Source organism: Aotus nancymaae, unplaced genomic scaffold, assembly GCF_030222135.1.
Source record: "Aotus nancymaae isolate 86718 unplaced genomic scaffold, 86718_ANA_hifiasm-v0.15.2.pri h1tg000008l, whole genome shotgun sequence".
Lineage (NCBI taxonomy): Eukaryota > Metazoa > Chordata > Mammalia > Primates > Aotidae > Aotus > Aotus nancymaae.
The window spans coordinates 16901820-16906524 of NW_026988419.1; the positions used below are offsets into that span (position 1 = coordinate 16901820).

The 4705-nt window shown below is 43.0% G+C and overlaps 1 long non-coding RNA gene across 1 annotated transcript; it reads right to left on the reverse strand.

The window, feature by feature from the left end:
- Nucleotides 1-3838: 3838 nt before the first annotated feature.
- LOC105712756 (uncharacterized) lies at nucleotides 3839-4705 on the reverse strand. The gene is made up of 2 exons (XR_001106397.2): nucleotides 4497-4705; nucleotides 3839-4020 (listed from the first exon to the last, which is right to left on the reverse strand). It is a non-coding gene; the product is annotated as an uncharacterized LOC105712756 (long non-coding RNA).

Consider the following 4705-nt stretch of genomic DNA (forward strand, 5'->3'; position numbering starts at 1 on the left):
CCAACAATGCAAATAGGGGTCAGTCAGGGTCCCCGCCCTTCAGGGAATCACAAAACTGGAAAAAGACTCACAGGCCTAGGAACTGTTTAAGGCAGTTCCTCTCCCTAACACCATGTTCTTGCTGTCCCTGCTATGAAGAAAGCCTTTAGAGAACACAGTGTTACACGCACCAAAAACTAATGATGAGTGTCAGGGGCAGGAGGACTATAATGTGTTTATGATTCTTCTGTTCCAATATGGAGCCCAAGTCACATCCAGATAGACAACTGATTCTCTTCTCTGTGGTTATAATTCCTTTAATCTCCTCATGTATTTCAAACTATTCTTCAGGAAAAAGAAGGGATTCTGAGGCTAGCAATGAGGTAGACTTGATAATATGTGGTCCCAGCGATCTGAATAAAGATCCAAAAAGCAGGTTGCCCTGTGTACAATTCCACATGCTTGTCCTTGGCTCCCCTGCCTAGACTATCAAACTGTCCTCTTTACTGCTTGATAAATGTGTGCAAGAGAGCAATGGAACCAACAGAGTTGGTAGTGCTAGCTACCGAAAGTTTAGGACAGAGGTTACAAAAGCAAATGTCTCCAGAGCTCAGGCAGGTTAGTATAAAGTAATGCAAGCAGGAGTTTGTGGAGACAAAGGCAAATTGATGAGCATGTGCCTTTTTTGAAAGATGATTCTGAGCTCAAGGCAGTTAAAATCCAGTGTTGAGAGACATTGCACTTTCTTTTGAACCTCAAAAAAAGTTGGTTTTTATTTGTTGTTGTTGATAGACATTGCACAGTTTTTGTTTGTTTGTTTTGGTTTGGTGGGTGTGTGGTGGGGGGGCAGTGTGAGACTCCACACTGTCACCTGGGCTGGAGTGTAATGGCGCGATCTCCACTCATGCAACCTCTGCCTCCCAGGTTCAAGCAATTCTTCTGCCCCAGCCTCCCGAGTAGCTGGGATTACAGGCACCTGCCACCACACCTGGCTAATTTTTTGTACTTTTAGTAGAGATGGTGTTTCACTATGTTGGCCATAATCACAAACTCCTGAACTTGTGAGCCACCCACCGTGGCCTCCCAAAGTGCTGAGATTACAGACGTGAGCCACCGCTCCTGGCCAACACTGCACATTTTTAAGAGCAACCAAGAAGTCAGATATCTAGATTTTTACATGAAAGCTCCTGAGTTTTCCATGGTGGCAACTAATCCGAATGTTTTCTGCTCACTCCATATTGGCCTGCATAGGATGTCAAAGAAAACATATTTGTGGGTTGTGTTTGGACATAAGTTATGAGAGTTATCTACCGTAATCGGAGAATATATTGAAAATGCACCATGATGAACAACTACAAAATTTTGAAAAGCAGAAAGACTAGAGAAAAATGTTAGTTCATGAGTTGTAAATAAGCAAGAGAGACTCAAATTTGCAAGCTGATGCTTAGCAGGGCTGGTAATTTTAGATTTCTGGTCTTTGGGGGGGCATGGTCTTTTGGGGGCATCTTTCTACTTGTCCCATCAAGACAAGTAGAAAGATAGACTACTGCAGAAAGGCATCTAGAAAGAGGAAGAAGCCCCTGAGTAAAAGAAACAAGCTACTACAAAGAGTTAATGAACCTCTTAAGAAAAGGAAGCATATTGTTGACACTTAGATGAAACTCAAAGAAGAAGGATCCATCCTCCCAGGGGCTGGAGGAATGTGAGGGTAGACAGAACCCTGCCAGCCAGTTCTACCTACCTCTTCCTTTGTGTGACTTTTTTAAAGGTATGATATGCTCTTCCTTTGTGTGACTTTTTGAAGTTAGGACTTTTTTTGAAGGTATTCTGGTAAAAGGGTCTTTGGGGGGCATGGGGAAGTAGGGCTAGAGCATAGAACCTACTAGTCCTATCATTTGAAGGTAGAATAGCTTGAGTCTTAACTCAAGCACATCCTAAACTGTATGATCTTAAGCCAGTTAATCATTCTGCCTGTTTCAGTTATGAAACTGGGACCCAGATTACCTTGATGCTACAACTGAGATAAATGAAATAGCCATTCCACAATCTCTAGTGCAGAGCCTGACAAACTGCAGCCTGCAGGCCAAATCCAGCAAAGTTTTACTAAAACACAGCCAGAGCCATTCACTTACTATGTCTGCTTTCACCTGCAAAGAATAAAACATGTGCTCTCTGGTGCTTTAACTCTGTAGGGGATCTCTCAAGTGGCCCTATCACCTCGCATGACTCACAAAAGCTACTGTAAGGTATAACTCGGGTCATGGTTGCTTACCTCATACAAGACTTTCATCAGTAACTATTGAATGTCCTAGACAGGAGATTCAAATGCTTCACATCCTGAAGTTCTCCACAATTATCCATTTCAAAATTTTCTTCGAAGTTTCAGGTTTGAACGTGTGATAGACAGATCTGCTGGCACTGTTAGATTTATTCTGGTTTTCTCCTGGACTATGTCTTAGACTATATATGCTATGTGTACATTTCTTAGAGTACATGGACATATAAACAGGACCTGGCACACGGGCATTATTCAATAGTAAAACATGTCCTATGTCAATGTAGTGAAAATAGTGAGGGTGGTGTAGAGGACTGCACCAGAATGAAGCAGAGAAGGCTATGACCTCTTCATCTTTGCCTTCTCCCTGAGGCTATGCCAGTGTATGCGCAACATTGTTATAGCCTACTACTGCCAGACGCACTTATAACCTGTTACTGCAGCCTGTTAACTGCCAGAGGTACCTGTAACCCATCACCATAGCCTACTACCATGAGATGTGCTTGTATCCAATGATATAGCTGTATTACTACAGCCTGCTACCACAAGATCGACTTGTATTACTACTACATACACTGTCTCAGGACACTCTGCTCTTGCGCCCGGGAACACCTGCCGTAACATCTTTAAGCAATAGATTGCCAGCTCTCCACATGCCCACACTGAGTTAGACCAAATGTGATGATGGAAGAGCAAAAGCAATCATCAAAGAAACCCAAGAAGCTCGTCAACATCTAGGAAATAGGACAAAACCCTGGAGCCCACCTAAGTCAGCTCAACAATAAAAAGGCAGTTTCTGCATCTTTCATGTTCCAAAGGAGATAGAGAATTGAGTTTTGAGGCCCCAACCTTACAGATTAGCTTTGGTCTTGCTGGTAAATTGTTTTTAAAGATTCTGGAGGCAAGCTGTGCTTAGCAGAACTTCTACAGTTTAATGGCAATGGATTGGGAGTGAGGGATTATTTCGTAAGTTATACAAGGTACTTTTTGTAAGTTATACAAGGTTCAAATTTAATTACACAAGGGATTCTATAAAGCTACAAGAATTATTTGACCCCAGATTGTCCAAACACTACATTATATCTAGAGTATACCACTAGGAGAAGCTTGAGGATGTTGTCCTTTAAAGAATTCCAAAGGCATAGATGCCATTGTAAGCGTACGTCACTGTGTCTTTGCTCTTTCTCACATTTACAATTCCTGGGCTTCATGACGGATGACCTGGGATTGTTTTAGGAAAACAGTCATCTTCATTACTGCCAACAAATGAATGAGAAGCATGAGCTGATGGTGATCCAGTGGTTCACCTGGCTCAGCCTGCACTGGCCTTTAGATGGTTTGTCAACCCAAATAAGCCTTTATTATGTGCAGAAAGCATCTCAATGTATCCCAAACCAAAGCCCAACCACAAATGTCACTAGCAAATCTTTCAAACAGGAAAAAAAGGGTAAACTACATATTCCCTCCTGATTCACATGGTCCTCCCTCTACTCACCACACGCATCTGATTACATGAAGGGCTAGGGTACTAAGGTCACCCAACGTCACTCTTTGGCTAAACAATAACACTCAAAAACCTCTTTGTCAGAGAAAGAAGAGACGTTTTATTTAGAGACCCTGGGGCAGAGGAATAATCAATGATGATTATGGTGGTCTTGAGCCTGCACCAAAAGCCCTTCTCTGTGCTGGCTGTGGGAGAGCACATGTTACAGAAAAGCACAAATTCAAGCAGCTTCTTCAACCAAAACATTGACATATTCTGCTGACTAAAGAGACAAATAAGAAAACTGAAGATGTACACTCCAAATCCCATGTGTTTTTCATATAGTGACCTTCCCAACTCTGTTTCCCAGAGATCCCATCAAACACAGAGCTTCAAAGAGTTTGAGAGTCCCACCTCAAAGAGGTAGGTCCAGGGTTTGTGTGATCTCTCTTTACTGTGCGGACAGGATGAGGAGGAGGCTCTACAGCACAAAGAAGACAAGCCATGAGCATGCAAAGCCTGGCTCTTTGAGGGACTAGGGGTAGGGGAGCAGGGAAAGAACTGGGTGTTGTTTTTTATTGGCGGGTGGGTATCAGTGAGGGAAGGGATCGTTAGAGAAGTACTGGGGCTAGTCTTTAGAAGGTGATAGGAGATCTTCGCTTTTGACAAAGGCATGACAGTTTGGCAGCTTGGCCAAGCACGGATGACAATTCCTCAGTTCTAAAAGTCCCCTCTGTGATCAGAAAATATCATCAATACCTTGTCTTCCCATTCCTTTTCAGAGATAATTTCCTGGCTTTTTGCCTCTGTGGGGAGTATTTCAGATGGCATGCTGAACACCTACATCTGCAGGTTTTCACCATCTTCTTCCGTTCCTCAGCTATGGTCAGCACAAGGTTTTGGTTGAAACAGCAAGATCCTTTTGCTCCCACTGTTGTCCCTCTCTCCTACCCCAAGTCCATTTGTCC